The sequence below is a fragment of the Molossus molossus genome, unplaced genomic scaffold (genome assembly GCF_014108415.1).
Source record: "Molossus molossus isolate mMolMol1 unplaced genomic scaffold, mMolMol1.p scaffold_m16_p_3, whole genome shotgun sequence".
In the NCBI taxonomy this organism is placed as follows: Eukaryota; Metazoa; Chordata; class Mammalia; order Chiroptera; family Molossidae; genus Molossus; species Molossus molossus.
The window spans coordinates 14,550,228-14,575,907 of record NW_023425366.1 but is presented as its reverse complement, the minus strand read 5'-3'; the positions used below and the strand labels follow the sequence as shown (position 1 = coordinate 14,575,907).

The 25,680-nt window shown below is 44.6% G+C and overlaps 1 protein-coding gene and 1 pseudogene across 1 annotated transcript in view; both read right to left on the bottom strand.

The window, feature by feature from the left end:
- Window positions 1-25,680, bottom strand: part of ADAMTS12 (ADAM metallopeptidase with thrombospondin type 1 motif 12) — a 262,620-nt gene that overhangs the window by 182,702 nt on the left and 54,238 nt on the right. The gene's annotated exons all lie outside the window — the stretch shown is intronic.
- Window positions 230-966, bottom strand: LOC118641475 (annotated as a pseudogene).

Below are 25,680 nucleotides of genomic sequence, written 5' to 3'. Positions count from 1 at the left end.
GCAGTCTTATTGGCAAAACTGACACACAGTGTCTCTAAGTCACTGTGCTCAAGGTTAAGAGCGGTGCATATTCCATTTTTCCATTTTACTGGAATTTTACATGTTCAATTCATGATTTTAAATCTCTAGGTTTTCATTCCTCCAAACCGCCTGAAGACACAGTGTGCCACAGACCTAAGACTTCTGCTTCTCCCTCTATTTTCTTCAAACAGAAACATTTCTCAAGTGTCTACATGTTATAGAAGGGGAATTTTTCGGAGGTGGCCACTTCTTCAGAACAGTCCGATGCCGTCAGACCTCTGAAGCAGGGGAGGGGGGGGGGAAAAAGCTGCAACACGAGGTTCATCTGGTAAGTCTGACTTTAACCATTAGAAGCTGGATAGTATAAGAATGTGGCTTTTTGGCTCAAAAAGTCTGAGTCTTGGTGTGGAAACGAGAACTCGGCTGTCCCACCACAGCTTTCTCGTAGTGGGACCGTCAGGGAAGTCTTGAGTGGGGAGTATGATTTGTTGACCTATCAGGCATAAACCTCCAGGCACTCAGTTCATTTTGGGCTTGTTCCAGTTTGTCTTTAGTCTGTTCCAGTTCACCTTTCCTTTTTAGGAAAAATGAGTTGATCGTGGGGTCTACCACTGTTGGTCTCAGTCGGGCGGCACTGGGCTGCTGGACTCGCTCGAGGTACTGGATGTGAGTAGTACACTCTTGCATCTCTTGCTCCTTGGTTGCTAGTCGCACCCCAAGGATGTTCTCCCTGCTGCAGACTCTTGCTGCTGTTGCTTTAGTTTTTCCTCTGACCCCCTTAAGCCAGTTACATCATTCGAGTTCAGATCTGTGCACCTGCCTCCAAAGCTTGCAAGCAGATGCTTCATACTGTTTCCATCTTAAAATTAACTCATCTCGTGCCATAACTTTTAAGTCTTTCTCACTCAGTCGAACCTTTTTGGGAAGAGGTTCCTCGCTGGTCATCTTGAATCCTCTCCAGACAGGTCGTACGGGCGCCGCCCAGTTACATAGGCCGAGGCTGCGCTGCCCGATTGCCACCCAGGCCCCGCGATGGCAATACCCCAGACCCCCTGCTCCCCTTTACTTGAGGGTTTCGCCGCCACCAAATGGCGCTGCAGTATGCACGTTAGTCTTAGAAGCCCTAGTAACTCATGTGGCTTGAAGAGACGAAGCCCAAGCCAGAAAGCCATTCTCTGCCGCATCCCCCAGCGGTGACCATGTGCCATGCACGTGCTACAACCCGCAGAAGACCTGCTCCCCCCCCCCCCCCAGCAGTGCTGTCCAGTAGAACTTCCTGGGATGCTGGAAATGTTCTACATCCACACTGTCCAATCCAGCAGCCACCGGCCACATGGGGCTCCTGAGCACTTGAGATGTGCTCAATACAACAGATGAGCTGAATTTTTAATCTCATCTAGCTGTATATGTTATCTTAAATTCCAACAGCCACGGGAGGTTAATAGCTACCACACTGAACTGCGTGTTTCTGGGGACGGCTGAGCAGGGAAGGAGCGGGATCCGCAAGCATGTTCATCATAAGGTGATGAGAGCTGTAATCAAGGACAGCCCTGGGAAGAAAAACAGACTGCCAAACTGTGACATTTCACTATAACAGTTTATTTTTCGTGATCAAGTCGATCTGGAGTCAGACTGGAAACATCTACGTATTGCACTCAGACTTGAGAGAATTGAGAGAGGCAACTAGGTATAAAAGATGCAACGTTTGCCAAGATTAAAATGAGTCATCCGGAGCACATTTGGCAGGATAAGGGGCTGTGTGAGGGGCTGCCATTGTCCTGAGGCCAGAAAGGAAGGAGCATGGAGGTCCCAGCAGGGGCCTGGGACTGGGGTTGTGATCACAGAATGGGAAGAACTGGAAGCCAGGCTCCACTTCTTGGAGGAGCTGTCCCCATGAGAGCCCTGGAGTCTCAGCCTCTGTGACCTCACACCTCTCGGACGCTCTTCAGAGGAGCCGCCACAGCCCTACTATACACAGGACCACGTCCCACTCACTGGCTGGCAGGTCAGAGTCCAACTAGTAGGACAAATATCCCTTCATTGAAAAGCGGATGAAATGGATTCCAAAAAATTATAAGCTCAAAACATTATGACAAGGCACAAAACAGTATGACAAGGTTTAATAGAAACAGCATGAACTGTGCCGTCTTGGCTAAATTAGTTGATACGTTGAGCCCCAGTTTTCTCGTCTGTAAAAGGAGGCAATATCTATCTTAATTTGCAGAGTTATGAGGACCAGAGACACTGTGTCTAATGCCTAGCAGATGGGTACTCAATGCACGCACAGCAGTGTATTGTACCCTAGCATCATCCACAGTGAATATAATATAAAGTGGCGACTGAAAGCAAGTTCGCTCAAACCACTTGGTTTATCTCTTAGCTGTAAGTAACTTCCCTGGGCTTCAGTTTCCCTATCTGGAAAATATGAATAGTGATAGTAACTTGTTAACCAACTTATTAGAAGTTGTCAGGTGTATCAGATGAGTCAGTATAGTGTTTGCATGAGAGTCAACATGTAGCGAGTGCCCAGCTGGTAGCTATTATGAGCGTCTAAGGAACATTCCCCACAGATGCCTAATGAGATGGTTAATTTTATGTGTCAACCTGATTGGCCATGGGGCGAGAGATGAATCATTTCTGGTTGTGTCCGTGAGGGTCTTTCCAGGTGACATTAACATTCGAATCGGTGGGCCCAGTAAAGTCGACTGTCCTCCCCAAAGTGCGTGGGCATCGTCCAGTCCAGTGAGGGCCAGATCTCTCAGACTGGGATTTGCATCTTCAGCGACCCTGCTTCTCAGGCCTTCGGACGTGCAGTAAATTACCACTGGCCTTCCTGGTTCTGTAGCTCACAGCCGATTGTGGGACCTCTCAGCCCCATATCACATGAGCCAATCCTTCAAAGTAAATATCCATGTATATACAGGGGTTGGCAAAAGCAGGTTTACAGTTGTGAGTACACGAAACACGAAGTTCATTCTTGTATTATTACTCAGTAATTATTATATTATTTTCCATATGAACTGTAAACCTACTTTTGCCTCACCCATACACAACTACACTCGGGGATACTCAGTGGTGACTGGGTGTACACTCAGTTGTCTGGGAAGTTCTGAGAGGAAACAGAATGGGTCGATTTCTTTCTGCTTTCGGATAGTCTCAGAGCGAGGAGGGATGGAGGCTTTGTAACCAGTCCTCCAGCACATCCCAGCCACCCCTCAGCCTGGGTGGTTCTGTTTCAGAGTACCACTCAGGAAAAATCTAGCATAATTCTCAAACTGGGATTTCTCAAATGAATTAAGGCTGACATCTTCAGTAAACTTCATTTCCCAGTCTCTCGGCCAGCCATGGATGCCGAGACCTCGCCTCTTTTTTTCCTCCTGGAAACAGGAGGTACAGCAATGTTGGTTTTCCTCCGGTGGCAAGACCAGCCTTTAGGGACCAGCTGAGTTCAGTACCGCAGGCCGACGCTCTAACCGCTGAGCCAGGGCGGGGACCAGCTGAGTTCAGCACTCAACTCGCACTAGCAAACAGTGTAGCTGTGCACAAGTCATGTGGTCTCTCTGAACCTCAGTTTCCTCATTTGAAAAAAGATGATGACAACACGTGCTCTGCTAAGGAGTTTTGGTAAGAACTCAGTGCATAAAATGACCCCAAAAAGTGCCAGGCCTTGAAAATGTTGCCATTTCTAGGAATCTCCTCAAGGTGACAGCGTTTGGACTCCTCCCCATGACTCAATCTCCATCTCCTCTTCTTGCAGCAAGGGTAACATGGTTGTTTATTTCCTGAAGCGCTCAGTGTTTAGTTCCAGAAGAAAACCTTCTGCTCACCTAAGGGTAGACAAATTGTCTTTAACCATCTTTGTTTCTCACTTGACATTACGTGGAACTCAGGGTGATTACGAAATGGTAATTCCCCAGAACTGTTCCCACAGACTTATGATTGTTCTTAGGGAAGAGAAAGTGAGTCATTGATAAAGGACAGCCATTCAGCCCATCTTTAGAAATGAAAAATGCAGCCACGAAAGAGAACAAGGCATCATATGACCCACTTGTCTCGAATTTCAGTGCACAAAACAATCACATGGAAAGCTTATTTAAAATGCATATACCCAGAGGCCTTGCTCGGAGATTCCGGTCAGTAAGTCTGGTGTGGTGACCGGGAATCTGCATTTTGGCAAACATCCTGGCTCTCAGATAACCCACACATCATACCATTCCATTAGCTTGCGCTTGATTGTTTTTATCTTCTCCCACCACCAATCGGCGTGACAGTACGGACATGCGGGAATACCAGTAACGACCCCAATGAAACACTTAGTCCATTTCAATCAAAAGTTTCAGCTATAATGATTGTCATTTGTAGTTCATGAAAAATACTCCCCTGAATCCGAGCTTTACAGAGAAAGCCCATAACATCTTGGCAAGTCAGGGCAATTCTAAGATGCCCCCCACAAAAAAAGTTTAAAACATTCCAGGAAGTAGATCCCCTAGTTAAGTAAATGTTTTGGGTTTGAAATATGGACTAAAGGTGAAATCATTTCATATCAAGAAGAAAATGGGCAGTCTGCAGGAAGCCAGCCTGACCCACATGCTGAAGAACCTTACCAAACCAATTCCTCTCGAAAATTCAAAACGGAATTTTCATCGCATCGCAAACCATGTGTTCCTAGATAAGCCAACAAAATCAAGGAGCCGCAGCTGAGAGACACTGTCACAACCGGAAACCTCCGCAGAACTTTTGTCTCCACTGTCTTCAAGGACAGGTGGCAGTCTCAAGGTGGATGGAAACTTACAGAACGGTCTTTTTAGCCCTGAGCAAAAAGAGGGATGTCAGAGACTTCAGGTCATTTCTGACCACTGTTCCTCCTCCAGTAATATTCTATTCCACCAGAAACGTTTTGGTTTATCAGAATTTCTTTACGTCTTTGCCTTTTCTTTTCTTTTTTTTTTTTTTGGTCCCTCTGAGCAACCATCTATGGTTGCCATCACCAGAAAATGAGGAGTCCAACTGAAGAAAGGGGGGGGATTGTTGGCTGAGTCCAAGCCCAGGAAATACGTCTTCGGGGCGGGAGGCCGATTCACAGAAGTGAAAGCACCGCTCCCGTGAGGAGCAGGAAGCCGCGATGGTGGACTCAGCCGTGACCCAGCAGGGTCGTTTCCCGCTGCCCGGCAGGACACCACGCGCCAACGGAGCCCCTCCACTGCAAGGATGCAGAGCCCTTCCTGGCCGCTTCTCCCACCATGAAGAGCGACGATGCCTGATGGGCCACTGTCCCCACCCCTGCAGGGAAGAGCACGGCAGCCCGTCCAGGCTGTTGCTATGACCCCAGAGTGATTGTGGCTTCGAAGCATTTGGGGGATGTCTACCAATGACTCGGGCCAAAGGGGAGCACCTTCTCCGGTGGCTTAGGGAAGGGAACAGGTGAGCCATGAGGAGGGTGGTAGCATGTTAGCTTCCCAAAGGGCCACAGTGGAGAAGTTCAAAGGTGAGAATGTGGACTCCTCTGCCTGCTCTCTGCACCCCACTAACGTCACAACTGTCGTGGAGCATGTGTACTTCAGAGCCATTCATTGCTTGCTTCTATCTTTGTTTGTAATCCAGAATCTAATCAAGTTTAACAAAATGCATTTGGTTGGTATGCAATAAATTATTTTTAGTAACTTCATATGTATTTCAAACACATGGTTTAAAAAGTGGGGTATTTTTAAAAGCCTGTTAGGAAAATAATAATCTTTTGTTCACCCTTCCCAATCACCAGTAGTAATGACTTTCAACTTTTTTCCCTTATTCTTCTGGAAGTTATCTCTGTATTTCTAAAATAAGATGCCATTATTTTCTTAAATCGGTTTTAGGCATTATCTGAACTACTGTGCTTGTTATAACAGACGAGGATGTCGCTTCCTTATTCAATCTGCCACTTTCCTAACATCTTTACATCCTCAAACCAATAGATGACTGTGTTTAGATGATTAAAGCCAGGCAAACCTGGTACTCGGCCAACAGTACTGATACAATTTAAATCTACTCTGATAGGCTGACCTCTATGCCACATAGGTTACTAGTATTTCCTCTTGCACAGCTTTTTGTTTTTCTTGGGATATCTACTTATCTTTCTTTTCTTATTGCATTGTCTTTCTTGTTATCACCATCCATTCTTTTCAAATCCCCGCAGTATCAGGCACTATTCTACAGAGTTCCCTTTCTTTCTTGGAGAGGTCACCTGGAGCTCTCATCTCCCTGCTCCAAACTGGCCTGGGGCTCACTGGCCTGCCCCCAGCCATCCCCCAGGGGCTTCCCTTGACCGCACACGTACGTTAGATCCACTGAACTCTGGCTCTCACATCTGTCTGCTTTGTTCCAGCATCCAGTTTCATAATGCAGAAGTCTGACATTTTTTCTGAATCTCAGTCCTTTTGGGATGGCCTCTCTCTCTCCCAAAAAGGTTTAGGATCTTCTTTTCACCCATGCTATTTGGAAATTTCACAATTCATCCACGGTGCTGGCCACTCAGTGGCCCTTCTCGCTCTGGATACGTGATTGTCAGCCCTCCAGGTATGAGAAATACCCTTGGGTGGTAGGCCTCCTAAGAGTGCGCCTCCACTTTCCTCACTTTCTCACATTTTCCTACTCTGTCTTCTTCATCTACTTTTCAAATATAATATAGTTGGCATACAATATTATATTAGTTTCAGGTCTACAACATAGTGACTCGACATTCATGTACCTTGACAACGTGACCACCACACTAAGTCAGCAGCCATCTGTCCTGTGCAGTTATCACACTACTTACCTCATTCCCTTCACCTCTTTCACCCCTTCGCCCTCCCTCTGCCCTCCGGCAACCCCACTTCGTGCTTTGTTCCCACGAGTCAGCTTTCTCTGTTTCTTAAGGGACTCTCTTGGCTTCTTTTTCCAGCATTTCTATTGATTTCTTTTTAAATGTCATCTTTTTTTTTTTTTCTTCCCCAGAGAGCTCTTTCTTGGCCTTGACTTGTTTGTTTTTACAGTATCTTCTTCTCATCTGATGGACACAATCTATTCTAGAATATTTTTAAGGACCCTGATGAACATTTCTGAGGTTTGCTTATTTGTCTGTTGCATTTCTGTTTCTGTACAATGTGATGTCCCCAACGTTATTTTTCCCTGACTATTTACCTTGCTCTACTCCACCTGTTCCCTTATGCGGGCTTCCCGAAAGGTCCTGACGTCCTTGCTCCTCCACCCACCTGGAGGAGGGGTTCTGGACAGCGGTGAGGCACTGTGTGTGCAGAGGGGACTTTCCGCTGTTCTTTTGGGGATCTGGAAGGTACCTCATCTCTATGGCTGGAGGACGGCGTAAATGCCAAAATGTAAAGGTCTTTTCTCTTGGGCCACTTAATTCCTTCAGAGAAGAAAACTCTCGTCTTAGAAAATGGACTCCAGCTACGGTCATGCCTCCTGAGGGGTGGAAGCAGACAGCATTCCGTTTCTGGCTCCATATCTCCATCCTCCCTACCAGCATGTCCAAGTCCCAAACCACTGGGATTCCTGGTCAACTTCCTTCTGGTCTCCATCCCACCGGTGGGCACACTCAGGTGTGGCTCACGTGGCCATGACACTTGGGTTATGACCTGTCCCACTTTCCACCACCTAGAATTCTGTCAAAATCTCATACCCTGAGATGGATGCCCTCTCATTCTGTGCTACTGTTAGGAAAGAGAGGACACCCCGTGTTCCATCTCTCAGCTTTGAAAACTTTTGATGGTTTCAGGAACACTGAAAGTAAAAATAATGCCTAGATCCATTAGACATACCTTTAACAAATTTAAATAGGCAATGAGTTAATCCTTCACACCACATCAAAGAGATTATAATGTTAAATTCATCCTTTTTTAAGCTCAGAAAAATAAGTCTACTTTTCAAATTCACCATTTAAAACTGTTTATGCCTAAACTACTTCACAATAGAGAAATAAAAAATGTCACCAGATGTTAAAAATCCTTACTGATAGAATAAGTATACAGCAAAGCATTCTTGTCAAAATCTAAATAGCGCAAATACTTTACTCATTTCTGGGAAGTATGTGGTGAGTGCTGTAGAACCTTCTGGAGCAGCTGAATGACAGCTGAAGTTTACCCGCCATCTGTGACCTCTTCAGTGACCTTCACCTGATGAGGGCAATATTCTTAGAGCTGAGTTGGCCTGAGGCAAGTGCCAACCTGTCTGACCCTTCATGACTTCCCAAGGTCCTAATGAATAGTAATTGTGAAGCAAAGCACAAAGGTATAATCAAGAATTTCTTACACAGCAAAAAATTCCAAGATAAGGGTTACTTTCTCCTTTTTACTTTTTCTGTAATTCCCAAATTTGCTACATTCTCTATACATTTAATATCTATAATGTATTTGTGTATCTATACATAGACACATACATATATATACACATATACACTTGATATACATTTCTCTTATAAACGAAACAATTATTCCAAAAAAATTACCAGTGGTTATCTCTATGTGACAGGCTTATTTTACAAAATTAAAATCCAAACTTCTTCTGTAAAGAATTAGAGATAATTTATGTAAATATTCTGCCCTCCAGGAGGCAGAACTTAAATTCCCTCTCCTGCCTTTAGAGTTGGCTTGGTTTGGTGCTTTGACTCAAAGAGGGGGGTGAAAGAGAGGAAAAACAAGTAACTTTCCACTGGAGAAACACAGCAGGTGCCAGCTACTTCAGCCAGTGATCAAAGTTAGCACCCTCAGGGATAAGTCTCTTTATTGGTATCGTGTGCCCTTGATATGACATCATGAGAAAAACAGTGGACAAACCCAGATGCTGGACATTCGAAGATGTGCCTGAGCAGTATTGCTCAGACTGTCAACGTCATCAAAAACAAGGTGAGTATGGGAAACTGTCACAGCCCAGAGGTTAAGGAGACATGATGACCCTTGGACAGAAGACTGACATCAGGGGAAAACTAGCAAACCCTAAATAAAGTGTGTAGTTCAGTTAATGGTAAGGTAGCAATGTTGGGAACCAAATTATTTGTGGCAAATATACCATAATATCATTAGACGTTCACAATCAAGGACACTGGGAACCAAGTATACAAGAACGAGATGTTATCATCTTGTAACTTTTCTGTGAATCTAGAACTGCAATGAAAAGAGTATACTTTTAAAAATTATAAATAACTTCATTCTTTTTCATTAGTATTAACATTCATGGAATGTGGATCACAGTAAAAATCCAGGAAGGGAAATTTAAAATTGCACCACAGTAAACTTGTGCAATTACTGCCACAAAGGCCTCATTGTAACGTCATCGTCAGATACACCCTCACACACTTCAGGGGCAGTGAGGGGGCACTGTGTCTGCCTCTGGGACAATATGCATCAAAAGCCTCAGAAATCACTTTTGACCGCTACCCTTCATGTATAAAATAATTTCTCAGCCCTGGCCAGCATGGCTCAGTGGGTAGAGCCTTGGTCCTCCCACCAAAGGATGGTGGGTTTGACTTCCTCTCAAGGGCACATACCTGGGTTGCAGATTGCAATTGTGGAGGCAGCCAATCAATGTGTCTCTCTCACATCCATGTTTCTCCCCCCCCCCCTTCTACTCTCTCTAAAAAAAACAATGGACAAAATATCCTCAGGTGAGGATTAAAAACAATTATTTCCCAAAGAACTAGTCTAAAATAAAGAAAACAGTTTGTGTACAATAATAGCCATCACTGCTTTATTTATAATGATGAATAACAGGAAACAATCCAAATAACTAACAACAGAAGTCCGGGAAATAAACTGCATAACATCCATATACCAGGATATTACAAAGCAAATAAAAAAATCTTAGGTTTCTAATATCAGAAATGTTCATTAGATGAGATTAGATGAAAAATACAAAACTGTACATTCATCATGATTTCAATTATGTAGAAATATAGAGAAAATACATATATATTTTTTAATGTTTTCACAGTCATTCCTGAATAGTTGGCAACGGTTAGTGTCTCTTTTATAGGTGAAAATTCTAGATTTGCCACTTTGGGTTTGTATTTCTTTTATAATGAAAGTAAAATTATCTTCAAAACATTTGCTAGTGATTTTGTGTGATTCGATTACACTTGACTTTTATTTTCTCTTTGTGCCTTTCTGAATTTTTCAAATCTCTATATTAGCATGTGATACTTTTAAAACCAGGTGCAGCCCTGGCCGGGCAGCCACTCAATGTGTCCCTTTCACATCAATGTTTCTCTCTCTCTCTTCCTCTCTCTCCCTCCCGCTCTATCTGAGCAAAAAAAATATGGAAAAATGTCCTCGGGTGAGGATAAAAAATAAATAAATAAATAAAATAAAATAAAACCAGGTGCAATGTATAAAAGCTTTTACTATACTTCCTGCTGTAAATTCAATGGTTTGAGTGGTAACACATGCTTTAGCCTGGCCAAAAAAAATTAAGGATACTAAGTGATACATACATATAGAGTGCGATGCTTTGGGGCTATTTATTAGGAAGCATAATTTTATTTCTTTTTTGTAATTTTTCTTTTTTTTTGGTACGTGCCCCTAGTGGGAACCGGACCTGGGTCTCTCTGTTCCGCGTCGGCCTCGACGTGAAAGGGACGCATCGAATGGTCGCCACCCACACGACCCAACCAGGTTCGGGGACAAACTGCAACCGAGGTACGTGCCCTTAGCGGGAACCGAACCCGGGTCTCTCAGGACCGCAGACTGACGCTCTAACCGCTGAGCCAAACTGGCCAGGGCAGGAAGCATGACTTTAACTGAGGTGCTTTTAAAATGTACTGTTCCTGCTACCCAGTCAGCAGTGTGTACGGCTACGTTGCTAAGCGGCGTCTGCAGGTGCGCAGCTGGCGCAGGGAAAGGGGGGGGGGGGGGGCAAACACACCAGGAAAGCAGAGAAGGGGGAAAGAATAACACACAGACCGAAACAGTGAAGCGTGGAGAGGGTGGAAGTGAGGCAAGAAAAAAGGGCAGGAGAAGGAGAGCAAGACACATACTTCTTCAAATCTATGAGTAAGTAAAAAATTACACGAGATAAACACTGTAAAAGGTAATAACACAGGGTGAGATGTGTTCGTAATCAGTAGATACACAACTGGGTTAGCTCAGACACTTATATGGTAGAAAAAATGTTCTAAAGCTGTCCTGGGGCCAGGAGCGTGTGGCTCCGTGGATTGAGGTCCTTCCATGGACTGAGAGGTCCCGGGTGGACTCCAGGTCAGGGCACGTGCCCGGGTTGCGGGCTTTCCCCAGTAGGGGGCGTGCGGGAGGCAGCTGATGGATGTTTCTCACATCAATGTTTCTCTCTTCCTCTCTAAAAAAGATCAATAAAATTATATTTTTAAAAGTAAATAAAATAAAGCTATATTTGGTACCCCCCCCCACACACACACACACACAGAGCACTGAGTGTAACAGACATGCAGGTGGTCTGGGGTTGATGTGGGTTGTAGCAGTCACTGGCAGGTCTCCCCTTCCACCTTCACTTCCTTTTCTGTTATTCACTTGTTTACTTCACAGCAAAAAAGAAGCAGATCTCTAACGCTAGAGGGGTGATTTGGAATACAACTGATAGCCCCAGAGAGACAATAACACCAGAGGCTTTTGAATGGTCAAAAATCACTATTTCAAAAGCCCCCCCTAAGCCGTAAAACCAGGGGAATTCTTATTAACTAAGTACTTTATGGATGTTTGACTTGTCAAGATATTAGTTTTTAATTCTATTTAAATGATACAGTAGAATTCTACTATGCCTGCTTTATCATTTTAGGTACATGAAAAATACAATATGTAATTATTTGTACGAATAAATTCATGTTTGTCTTACAGGGTTCATGGTTTAACGTTATTATTCCAAATACTTTAAAAGGTTTTTGATGTCTGTGCCTTTTATTTTATAGTATACTGTGGGTTTTAGCTACAATTCACTGGATTCAAATATTCCTTATGGGAAAATGGGACTTTATCACCATGTTCAAAAACATTTATTGGTATGATAGATTACCCAAATCATTGTGTGTACTAAAATGCACATTATTAAAAGGAGACAACTAAAAACAAAACCATATAAGTGTGGTAGGCAAAATAATAGCTCTCTCCAGCCCCACCAAAGATGCCCAGAAACTGAATATGTTAGCTGATAGGGGACAGGGCAATTAAGATTGCAGATGGAGTTAGGGTTGCTAATCATCTGACTGTGGGATGAGCGATTAGCCTGGATTATCCAGGCTGGCCTGATGTAATCCACAGGGTTATTTTAAGTGGGAGAGGGAGGTTGGGAGAACTGGAGAGAGAGCAGTGTGGAAAGGACTTGGCCCAATGCTGCTGGCTTTGGAGATGGAGAAATGGGGCCATAAGCCATGAAAGTGACCTCTAGAAGCTGGAAAAGTAAGGAAATGGTTTATCCTCAAATTCCCAGAAGAAAACAGCCCTGCCGACCCTTGATTTTGACTCACTGAGACCCATTTCCAACCACTGACCTCCAGAACTGTCATGATAAATCTGTTGTTTGAAACCACACAGCTTGAAGTGATTTGTTAAAGCAACAATAGGAAACTGACACAATACGGTTCCACACATGAAGAGCAAGAGGAGGGGCAGTGCCAGCTAGAACTGGGGTGCTAGCTCTAAAGATGGACTAACTGTAGATGAAAGCTAAACCCTGGGCTGATGAAAGAGCTCATTTTGCCCCCTGGAAATTTTAGCTACAGACTAAAACATTGAAAGAACTTGAAATGAGGCTATTGTATTCACATCAAATCAATTACAGTGGTGTGAGTTCATCTCAGCCTCCAGAGGTTTTTGTTTGTTTTGTTTTTTGCCAAATCAGCACAAAGAAAATGTCAAGTGTGTTAAGGTTGAAACACAATTCCCTTTCTCCTGGGAAGAAAAATTAGAAATAGCATTAAGATGTTTAGTTGTCTTTCTGGAAATCCTGATGTGTGATTTGGGACTCTGAGGCAGAACGCAAGGGGTGAAAAGAAATGACTTGAAGGAAACTGCCCTGGGAATTAGGAGACGCAGCTGAAAAATGAAAAGTATGAGACCGGCCCTGCCTTGTCCCCATGGGTACAGTGAAAGGCTAATAAACTATGTGAATCTGCAAGTAATATCTATGTATATCCCTCTGTCATTTTCAGCTTAATAATCATAATCACTTATTTTGCTGCCAATCGAAATTATGCTTTACTACTAATTTTCTTTCGAATAAACTCATGCCCGGGGAAGATGGGTGGTTGCTTTTTTTATATTGTGACAGTCCATCTGACAAAGTCTCATCTATGGAAAGCATGAGCTCATGGTTTTAAACATGTCTTCATTCCAAAGCTTCCAAAGAAACCTTCCCGGAACAGTCTGTTTGACCTCAGGAGCATGAAGGAGGAAATGGCCTTAAGTGTTGGGTCCTGGTAGTTTCCAAGTATGAGATGAATATAGGAAAATCTGAAATCTGTGGGGAGCAAGAGATCCCATTCATGTCAAGTGTCAGCCTTCTGGAGCCCACTGGGAAAATGTAGGGTCATTGTTGGAGCCTTCTCACTGCTGGCTTATTTGCAACTCATTCACTCTTTGGGGGAAAGGGGTCTTCAACCGCCTATGATTCAGCTTCTCCCAGGAAATTCCAAGTAAGTCCAGCTTTCATTGATTATATGTCCACAGCATTAACTGGGGTTTTGTAGCAGTGTGAGAATATTTTTAAAAGTGTTTCTCAAACCTGTGTGAAATAAACATTCGGGAACTTCAGGGGTCTAAGCAGAGAGCAGCTTTGCAGCAGAGCCAGACGGAATGAATGAAATGTTTTCCAGGGTCCCTGCCCTTGCCTTCTGCCCTCATCCCTTCTCCCAGACACATGCACACTTCTGATGTCTTCTTCCAGAACGTCCTTTCAGATCACGCAAAAAAAAAAAAAAATGTAAATAGCTCTCACCCTGGCTCTCCCTGTTCACCTTACCCTCTTAATTTTTCTTCATAGCACTTATTACATACTCTCCATAGGCAAATAGTTACCAGTTTAATCTTACCCAATGTCATTCTCCACACTAGAATGTCAGTTCCATGATAGAATTTTTTTCTCTATTTTGTTCAATGCTGTATCTCCACTGCTTACAATACGGCAGCTCAACACACAGTAAGTGCTCAATTTGTATCTGTTCAGTGATGAATGTTCAATAGTTGATGTTTAAAATCCATAATTAGATTTTTATTCCTCTGGCTTAAAGTAAACAAGAGCTCTGTTTCCTGAAAAAATGATTAAAAAGACTGGAAGAAGTATTTTATTGGTTTTTTTTTCTATCTGTAGGGATGAACGGGTCTCAGTTCTTTTCTAGGAACAGATCTTCATACACAAGAGAAAAATGAAGTCGGAGCCTCAGTGATCAGGTGGAGAGCATTCGCCAAGACATTCATAGGCCCATTCTAAGACGCTTGGTCCTCTTTCTTATTTTCTTGTATATTCTAAACCTCCTAAAGGATTTGTTTTCATTATTAAAACTTTTAACTAACAAAGAAATACCCAGCCAGCCAAAATGGGTGTAAAAGGGGCTCCATAAGGAGCTTGTAAAAAGCGGAACAGACTGAAAAATCAACAACTCTTGCAGAATCCACGCGGGGGCAGCCCAGAGCTCGCGCGCCCCGGAGGCTGGAGAGCCAGGCCGGGCGGGGCAGCGGCCTCCCCGAGCGGAGGGCAGGAGTGGAAGCCACCCCGGGAAGCAGAGCCGGGTCAGAGAAACGGAACTGCCATCCAAGCGCAGGAGACTCAGTGTGGACAACTTTGAGAGTTAACTCCATGAGGACCCAGCTAGAAGGGGTCCCGACAACCCTGGCCGGTTTGGCTCAGCGGTTAGAGTGTGGGCCTGCCTGCGGACCAGAGAGACCCGGGTTCGGTTCCCGCTAAGGGCATGTACCTTGGTTGTGATTTGTCCCCGGCTCTGGTTGGGGTCTTGGGGGAGGCAGCCACTAGATGTGTCCCATTCACATCAATGTTTCTCTCTCTCCTTCTCTTCTTCTGTCTCCTTCCCACTCTACCTGAACAAAGGTGGAAAAATGTCCTTGAGTGAGGATAAAAAAGAATAATACATAGAGTACCTTTTTTTTTTAATCCTCACCCGAGGACATTTTTTTAAATTTTTTGTTCAGATAGAGTGGGAAGGAGAGAGAGGAAGAGAGAGAGAGAAACATCGACGTGAAGGGACACATCGAGTGGCTGCCACCCACACGACCCAACCAGGGCCGGGGACAAACTGCAACCGAGATCCGTGCCTTTAGCGGGAACTAAACCCGGGTCTCTCCGGACCACAGGCTGATGCTCTAATCGCTGAGACAAACCGGCCAGGGCAGAGTACCTTTTTCTTAACAAGGCCTGCCCTCAGGGGGACTAGTTAACTGGAGCCTAACCTGCCCACCTGCCCTCAGGGGGACTGGTTAACCAAACCCTAACCTGCTGGCCTGCCCTCAGGGGAACTAGTTAACGAAAGCCTCACCTGTTAGCCTGCCCGCAGGGGGACTAGTTAACCAGAGCCTCACTGACCTGGGGAAGGGAAATACCCACCTCCAAACTGCTCTAACCTTCCACGTGGGAGAAAGGAAATCTCCAGCTCAGCCCAGCCCAGCCCAGCCTCCTAAGGGGGAGAAAGAACCAACCACTTGCTTGGTCCACATCCAGGGCACAGAGCCCTCCCTTCCCTTCCCCCTGCACCTCCCACACGGTTCTGCAGGCCTGGGTACTGCAGCACCTTACCTGGTACGTCGTAGCCACCTGCCATGAAAAATTACCACCCCACATACTAACCACATGAAGACATGACTATGTTCATTAGCTTGACTAGTAATCACTTCAGTCTGTATATAAAACATCATGTTGCGCACCTTAAACACACACAAGTATTCTTTAAAAAGATTGCAAGGCCTACCAACATCCAAACGACACAATTTACAGAGCAAGCATCGGAACCAGACATGGCAGGAACTTTGGGACTATCAGACCAGGGATTTTACACTACATTTAATATGCCAGGAGCTCTGATAAATAATGTAGACAGCAAGCAAGAACAGATGGACAATGTAAGCAGAGAGATGGAAATCTTCAGGAAGAACCAAAAATAAATGCTAGATCAAAAAACACCAGCAGAAATGAAGAATGCCTTTGATGGGCTTGTTAGTAGATTGGACACAGCTGAGGAAAAAATATCTGAGCTTGAGGATATAGCCATGGAAAACTCTAAAACTGAAAATCAGAACAAAAAACTGAAAAAAACAGAACAGAATGTCCAAAAATTGTTGGGGTAACTATAAAAGCTGTAACATATACATAATGGGAATACCAGAAAGAGAAAGAGACCGAAGAAATATTTGAAACAATAATAACTAGGAATTTCCCCAAATTAATGTCAGACACCAAATCATAGATCCAGGAAGCTCAGAGAACACCTGCAGGATTAAAACAAAACAAAAAAACTACACTTCAGCATTTCAAAAAAAAAACACTTGATAGAAACTGTCTACAAAAAACCTAGAGCTAACATACCTAATGAGGAATGTGAAACATTCCCACCAAGATCAGATGTAGAGCCCTGGCCAGTTTGGCTCAGCGGTTAGAGCGTCGGCCTGCGGTCCGGAGAGACCCGGGTTCGGTTCCCGCTAAGGGCACGTACTTCGGTTGCAGTTTGTCCCCGGCCCTGGTTGGTCGTGCGGGTGGCAGCCACTCGATGTGTCCCTTCACGTCGATGTTTCTCTCTCTCTCTCCCTTCCTCTCTCTCCCTCCCACTCTATCTGTACAAAAAATGGAAAAATATCCTCGGGTGAGGATTAAAAAAAAAGATCAGATATAGACAAGGATGTCCTCTCTCCACTGCTTTTCTCTCATTTTTTTATCCTCACCCGAGGACATTTTTCCATTTTTGTTCAGATAGAGTGAGAGAGAGGGAGAGGAAGGGAGGGAGAGGAAGAGAGAGAGAGAGAGAGAGAGAGAGAGAGAGAGAGAGAGAGAAAACCATCGAAATGAAAGGGACCCATCCAGTGGCTGCCTCCTGCATGACCTCAACCAGGGCCGGGGATGAATTGCAACTGAGTTACGTGCTCTTGACCAGAATCGAACCCGCGACTCATTGGTCCGCAGGACAACACTCTAACTGCTGAGCCAAACCAGCCAGGGCTCACCACTACTTTTCAATATCCTATCTGAAGTTCTAGTTAATGCAAAAAGACCAAAAAAAAAAAAAAAGGAAATAAAAGGTACACAGATTAAGAAAAAACTAAAACTGCCTTTGTTTGCAGGTGACGTGATTGTGTGTGTAGAAAATTTATAAAAATCAACAAAAACACTCCTGGAACTAATAGGCAATTATAATAAGATCGTAAGATATGGGTCAATATACAAAAGTCAGTCACTTTCTTATGTACCAGCAAAATAACAAGTGGAATTTAAAATTTTTAAGCAATACCATTTACAGTAGCATCCCCAAAATGAAAGACTTAGGTATAAATTTAAATATATACATATGTGTGTGTGTGTGTGTGTGTACATATACACACACACACACATACACACATGATCTACATAAAGAAAACTACAAAACTCTGATGAATGAACTCCAAGAAGAAATGGAGATGCATTCCATGTTCATACATAAGAAAACTCAGTATTATCAAGATGTCTGTTCTTCCCAACTTGACCTACAGATTCATTGCAATCCCAATCAAAATCCCAGCAAGTTATTTTGTGAATATTGACAAACTGATTCTAAAGTTTCTTTAAAGAGGCAAAGGACCCAGAATAGAAAACCCAGTACTGAAGGAGAAGAGCAAAGTCTGAGGACTGACACGATCCAACCTCAAGACTCAGCGTAAAGCTACAGTAATCAGGACTGTGTGGTACTGGCAAAAGAATAGACAAATAGATTAATGGAACAAAACAGAAAGCCCAGAAATAGACCCACATAAATACAGTCAGCTGATCTTTGACACAGAACGCAGCAAACAGTGCTGCTAGACATAGAACTTACATCCTTCACAAAAATTGATAAGAAATGGATCATCAACCAAAATGTAAAAATGCAAAACTATAAAACTCTTAGAGGATAACATAGGAGAAAACACAGATTATCTCCGATATGGCAATGACTTTTTAGATACAACACATGGCATGATCCATTCAAGAAATAATTGATAAGCTGGATTTCATTAAAATTAAAAAATTCTGCTCTGCAAAAGAATGTCAGAAATGAGGAGACAAGCCACAGACTGGGAGAAAAATATTTGCATAAGACACATCTGATAAAGAATCGTTACCCAAAATAAACAAAGAACTCTTAAATCTCAGCAATAAGAAAACAAAAATTCCGGTTGAAAAATGGGCCAAAGACCTTAACAGACACCTAACCAAAGAAGAGATACAGACATCAGATAAGCATATGAAAAGATGCTCTATATCATGTGCCATTAGGGAAATGCTATTCTACTCATTAGAATCGACAAAAGCTGGAACCAGACAAGGTCAAATGCTGGTGAGGATGTGGAGCAACAGGAACTCTCATTCATTGCTGGGAATGCAAAATGGGGCGCTCACTTCTTACAAAGCAAAACATACTTTTATCATACAATCCAGCAATCAAGCTCCTTGGTACTTATCCAAAGGAATTAAAAACTTATGTCCACACAAACACCTGCAAAGACTTTTATAGCCATTTTATTCATAAGTTCCAAAACCTGAAGCAACCAGGACTTCCTTCAGTAGGTGAATGGATAAATAAACTGTGGTCCATCCAGACAATGGAATATTATTCAACACAAAAAAGAAATGAGCTATTATGCTATGAAGAAAACATAGAATAAACTTAAATGTACTTTACTAGGTGAAAGAAGACAATTGTGAAAGGCTACATACTGTATGATTCGAACTATATGACATTATGACAAAACTATGGAGGACAGTAGTGGAATCTGTGGCTGCCAGGGGTCGGGGGTGGGAGGAAGAATGATTAGGTGGAGCACAGAGGATTTTCAGGGCAGTGAAATATTTCGCATGGTAATATAATGATGGATAAATGTCATTATACATTTGTTCAAACCCATAGAATATACAACACAAAGACTGAACTCTAAGGTAAACTATGGACTTTGAGTGACTATGATGTGTCCATATAGGTTCTTGAGTTGTAACAATGTACCATTCTGGTGTTGGATGTTGATAATGGGCAAGGCTTATGCATGTGTGGGGGCAAGAGGTTTATGGGAAATCTCTGTACCTTTCTCTTATTTTTCTTGGGAACCTAAAACTGCTTTTCAGAACATGAAATCATGAGGAAAAGAGGTACAGAGTTTAATAGGTGCAGATTTTCAGTTTTGCAAGATGAAGAGTTCTGCAGATGGATGCATTTCATCCACAGTGTGAAGGTACATAATACCACAGCACTGTACACGTAAACATTTGTTTACATAGTAAATTTTACCACAATATAATAGAAGCTCCAAAAAATAATAAAAATAGAGAGAGAGAAAAGAAGTGTCCATTGTCCTTAAAAAGATAACACTATCAAGTAAAATGATATTCCAGACTACATATTCTTTGTGGTCCCTTTCAACGAGTAAATTCTCTATAGTTTACTTCTAGACCCTCGCAGCTGGCTCCTTGCACAACAGCTACTACCATAATCCGTCTAGACCAGCGATGGCGAAAACATGGTCCACACGCTGCCACCTGCCTCGCCAGCGTGCCCTGTGCTGTGTCCATGGGAGACACTACTATGCATTCTTGGCGATCTGTCCACGCCTTCTGCCACCTTGTAGCCCGGGCTCCCTCTGACAAGTAATCAAACTTGACAGTGTGAGATGAAACTTATTTACCATTGTGATCTAGACACAATGTGACCTAAGGTGTTCTATTACTCATTTGGAAAACAGATGAAAGGAGAGGAGACTGAGCACAACAGAATTTTTAAAAATATCCTAGGAAAAGGGAGGGAGATTCCCGTATGTGCCTGCCTGCATGCATACATAACAAAGTGTATACCCGGGTGAAGAATGCGATCCTCCTTTTCCAGGATTCTTGGAAAAGAGCCACCAGGCTGGGGCTTCACCTCTTGGCATAATGAGCATGTGACTGAAAGACAGGTCTGCACTACCCTTAAGAGCTGAGCTAATACTGGGTAAGTTTTCACTGGATTCAATTTATCTTGAGCACCCACTATTTGAAGTGCGTTAAGATAAGCACCACCACATGTGATGTACTTAGGAATAAGGCTTGCACTTCCCTTCTAGATACAGGCATGAATAACTCGAATGCAAAGTGAGCAGTGAGAAGAAACAGATTCGGTGCTACAGATACACTATAGAGAAAGAAATTAATTCCATCCAGGCAGGTTTCATAAAGGAGGTGTCTGTGATCCGGGCCTTGGAGAGAGTAAGTCCTTCAGTGGCTGGGAGTAGAATCTTGTACTCAGCTGGAAAGACTTTGCACAAAGTCCGCATATGGAAGGTGCAAGGCGTAGCCTGGATTCCAGAATGTGTGAGTGATTCTCGATGGAATCTTCTGTTTCAATTCTTTGTCCTTTTAAGAACAGCATTTGCTGCCTATTTTGCTCAGTGACATTTCAGATTCCAGGGTTCGTCTCCTCCTTCATTTAGGGCCAACATGATCTCTTTGACCAGCTTCCCAGTTATCAGTCTATCTGAGGCTAAGAAAGGTCATGTTCTTGACATTTTGTCTGAAGCTTGGCAGAAAAGTCTGCACAGCTTTAAGAACCATGTGTTCTTCAAGTTCTCATTGGTTTATTTAGGGAGTTTCAAGTGAGAACCCGCTGCTGAGGGGTCAACTATGTTCTTCATGGCTTGTCACAGCCCCACCACTGTGGCCATCAGGGTGATAAACTGGGTCTTGATGATGTTAAATACTTTCTTTCCAGGAGTCGAGCAGAGCACTATACACAGCTACTGAAAAAACACAGACACACTCTCTCTCTCTCTCTCTCTCTCTCTCTCTCTCTCTCTCTCTCTCTCTCTCTCTCTCTCACACACACACACACACACACACACAGCTCTTTCAGGAGGAGGAAGATGATTGAGCGTTTGAAGACACACATAACCTTCAATCCTTTATGCTAAGAGAGAAGAAAGGCTGAGCTGGCCCCCCATCAAGAGAACCATGGTTCAGCAGCAGCTGACCATCAAGCATTGCTCTAGGAAAGCAGTTGGCTGCGTTTCCTCTGAATCCTCTAGGCTGGCCCTGTGTGTAACTGCACTAAGCTGGTCTGAGATCGCACTTTCATCTACCCAGTCAAGAGGCATGTATTAGGAGTGTCCTGTGCACCAGCTTCTCCACCAGCGCCCTGAGAATATAACAGAGAACAAAGCAGGCATCCCTGCCCTTGTGGAGTGGGAGGCTAGTGAAGAGCCCAGAGAATTAAACAAGCAATTAAAACTATTATAATGAAAGTCCTGATAAGGAAAGCATAAGATTTTATAAGAATGCATAAGAACCTAGGGGTTCCAGAAAATGCTCCCCCAGAGGAAGTGATATTTAAGCTAATTTGGCCCTGAATAACAACATGTGTGAGGTTGTTTGTATGTGGGTGAACTATGCTCGTTTTTTCTAAGCCTGGTAGTACATATTGTTGTAAAAAAAAACTATCAGAAACTTTGGCAAATTGCAAAAGGATGGCGGCACAACCTTCCGATTCCATGCTGGCACATCGTCTAACTGGCTCACTGCGCAGCTGTCTAACTCTCTAGACGAGTGGACCCATTTCATTTACTATTTACCTTTAATAAGAGCCTAGACTCTCTGAAGTTAGAATTGACTTGTAGAAGATGAATAGCTGCAAATGCTTTTTGTCCAGTAGAAATGCAAAGGTAGAGGATTGACCCTGCAGGTGAACTTCTGTTGCCTTGCATAGCGTTACCCTGACTCGTCATGTTTACCCCAGCATTCTCTTTCATGAACTACTACTCATGTTTGTTTACCAGCTTCATCATGCCATTGGTTCCATCTCTGATGAATCAATTAAACTTTAATATAGTTGAAAATTATGTTTTCAACTGTTTTGAAAGTGATATGACGACAGTGAAAAACACGTAGGGTAAGGAAGGAAAGAATGTTGTAAAAATAGAGATTCTACGTCTCTGCCTGGGCAGTGTGGCTCAATGAAGTGAGCATCATTCCATGAGAGGTCCTGGTTCAATTCCCAGTCAGGGTGCATGCCCAGGTTGCAGGCTTGATCCCCAGCAGGGGGCATGCAGGAGGCGGCAGATGATGTATCTCTCTCACATTGATATTTCTCTCTCTCTCTCCCTTCCTCTCTAAAAAAATCAATAAAAACGTATTTAAAAATAAGATTCTACATCTCCAGCTTAAACTCAGAACCTCTGGGTGGCAGGGCCTCCAAATCTTTCCCTTTAAAGCTCCCCAGGTGACCCTGATGCTGAAGGTCGGTGTGACCATTTGGGGGAACCGCTGGAGGAAAAGTGCCAAGAATTCCCAATACCCAGAGGACTCCTCCTTGGCACCAGCTGACAACCCATCAACAGAGCCTCTTGCCTGTATCTCAGGACCTCAGGCCCTGGAAAATATAACCCCTTTTTTTAAATCTTCACCTGGGGATATGTTTATGGATTTTAGAGAGAGAGGAAGGGAGGGGGGAGAGACAGAGACACAGAGAGAGAGAAACATCAATGTGACGGGCAACCATCAATTAGTTGCCTCCCACATGCACCCCAACAGGGGACCACAAACTAGACAGGTGCCCTGGCTGGGAATCAAACCTGAAACTTTTTGGTGCATGGGACGCTGCTCCAAGCAACTGAGCCACCCAGCCAGGGAATAGCCCCTCTTGGAGAGGAATAAGTAAAGCTATGATCAGTCTTTTATATTGTGGGGCTGTGGAGGGACAGAGCATCAAATGGAAAAATGTGAGAGAAAAGGATTCTGAGGTGGATAACGGCCCACGAAGGAAAAGAAATAAAAACTGGTGATGAGGAGGTTGAGGAGGTTGCTGAACATCATCATCATCATCATCATCATCATCATCTTCATCATCACTATTTTGCTTACAGCCCTAAACGCCTCCTACTTTTAGAAATAAATACATTTTGATGTACACAATTTTATGTACCAGTTTTAAAAGCATGCAGGGCTACATCTTTTTTAAGTCTCTTATTCTCTCATATATTATTTGAAAAGGCTCAAGAGAGGTATCATATTCTGAACCTTCACCGTAGCCATGAAGGCTGGTTGTTAATGAAAACACGTTTCTTGAGAGAAGAAAGCATCCATGGGTAGTTTGGTGACCGCATACATCAGGGTGGTTTGGTGACATCAGTAATTGGAACCATTCACAAACCCTACAGGAACTGGATGGCGTCGAGTCCACAGGCCGCCCTCTGTTGTGTTCCTGCCTTGGGAAGGCTTGTTTCCTGGTGTCCGCACCAGCCCCTCCCCACACCCCAGTCCCCGGGGGCCCCACAGGCATGACCGCTTCGAGGAAGCATTAGCACATCACTGTGCACGATTACAGAAGAGCCTCCGCATGGAAAAGGGAGGAATCCTTTTTCAACATTTTCCAGAGGCACCAGGAAGCAGGATAAGAAACAGAGCTGTTTCCTTCTCACTTTTCCACTTAAGTTAAACAGACAACGAGCGTCTCCCGTGTGAGCGAGCATGCCTGTGCCAGACGGCTGAAGATAAACGTAACAGTCCCTGCCACCAAGGAGCACCGAGCCTCACTCAGCAGGGAACAGATGACTCTTAGTCACCTTCGATCAAGATGATCTCATTAGGATGTAATTCATTCCTGAGCAGATGGGCACCCTGTCCCTGCCTTCATCACCAGCCAATGGTTGTAGAACACGCCCAGGACACACAGATGTCTGTTCTGGAACACGGACACCTGCCCATGTGGTTCCTGTCACTTAACAGACCTTGAAATAACGTACCTCCGCTAATTCAAACCCACAAGCGAGTTTGGGAGAGGTCTGGATCTTTCTCTCTCTCTCTGCCTATCCAAAAAAAAAGTACATGTCCAAGGTGAGAAATTTAATTAAATCTGATAATGACTCACTGGAATGGTATGAAAATGCACTAAGGAGGGAGGAGGAAGGTGGTGGGGGACAGGGAAGGGAGGGGTAGAAGGGAGGAGGGTAGAGAAGTATTATACAAATACACCGGGTCCAATGCACAGAAAAGCGAGTGCTGTCTTTCTCTTCTAGACAGTTCTTTGGGGTTTCACTTTCCAGGGGATCCAGGTGAGTGGCAAGGAAAGGAAGGGGCATAATCAGGACAAGCACGGACGCAGGTACACCAGGTAGCTATTTTGAATTTCTTCCACTGTGGGGGACCCTTGGGTGGCAGCCTTAGAAAAGGAGAAGGACCATGGAAGAGGAAGTGACTCTCGCCATAAGCAAACCAATTTCATGAAAACCCCACTTAACATCTGTCGAGCCCCTCACGGCTTCCAGAGCACGCCCGCACCCCCTCCTGGTTCCCCCAGGTCCCGTGCTAGCGAGCAGGGCAGTGTCACCGGCCCGCACGCTGGCGCCCCCCTCACCACCCGCAGGAGGCTCTCCACTCCCAGCGGCCCGGGGACCCCCGTCTCTTGGACAATGCGGTCCCGGCTCACTGCAAGCGTCATTCAGCACACAGGTGTGAACACTGTGTGAGTTCCCTTGAGGACAGAAAGGCCACACATGCTCAGGGAGGGGACAGCCAGTCAGCTGCTGTGTCTCTGGCCCCAGGCTTCAGATCCCCAGAGAACCGCCGGTGCCCCACTGTGGGCATCGTGAAATGTGGACGTGGACACCTCGGTCAACCGAATGCCAGCAGGCACTGCCCAAGCGCTCGGACCCCAGGCTGACCGCGGGCCACACCCAGGAGAGGTGAGGGAGGCGACAGCCCTGTGACCAGGCCACACTGCTGAGAGACAGCTCGCTCTCCCCACCCCTTCTTCATTTCATCAGAGGGAGCCGAGGGGGGTCTGTGGCTTCCCCACCGGTTTTCAGGCGGGGAGGCAGACACGGATGACCCGGCCCACTAGGGGGGCACTGCTGGCGGCCCAGCCCCCTCCCAGCAGGTGGGGGAGGAACGATGACCTCCTTCGCCAGGACGGTGTTTCCGTCATGACGCAGACCAGGCTCCTGACCCTCAGTCGCTGGCTTTTCAGAGACATGGTTTGCTTCCCTCTATTCTGATGTTACTCCGTGTACCAGACACAGTGGCCGACCCCGGGGAAGTAGATTTCCCTGTGACAGTCCTCAGTCCGCTGCAGGAGCAGAAGGTCCGCTGAGCTCGGTGGCCGCCACCCAGACCCACTCTGCCCGTCCCGCACCTTCGCTGAGAACAGGTTTGCCTTGGTTGCTGAATTCTTTTTAAGTAAATCCCAGACAACATGCCGTTTCAGCCCAATACTATGCTATGAAGCTGTTAGAATAACGGGCATTTTCAAACATAACCACCACGCCTTTATCGCACGTAGCAAAATTAAGAAATAATTTCTGAGGGTTACAAATAATCAAACTGCAATTTTCTGAGAAGGAAAAAAAGTCTCTTTACAGTTTATCTGTTGAAATGAAGCACAGACAAGGTTTACACTTGACATCGGGCTGTTCCGTCCCTTCCGTCTGTTTAATTCTAGAGCAGGCCCCTGCCTCCCCGCTGCCATCGGCTGGTGGCAGA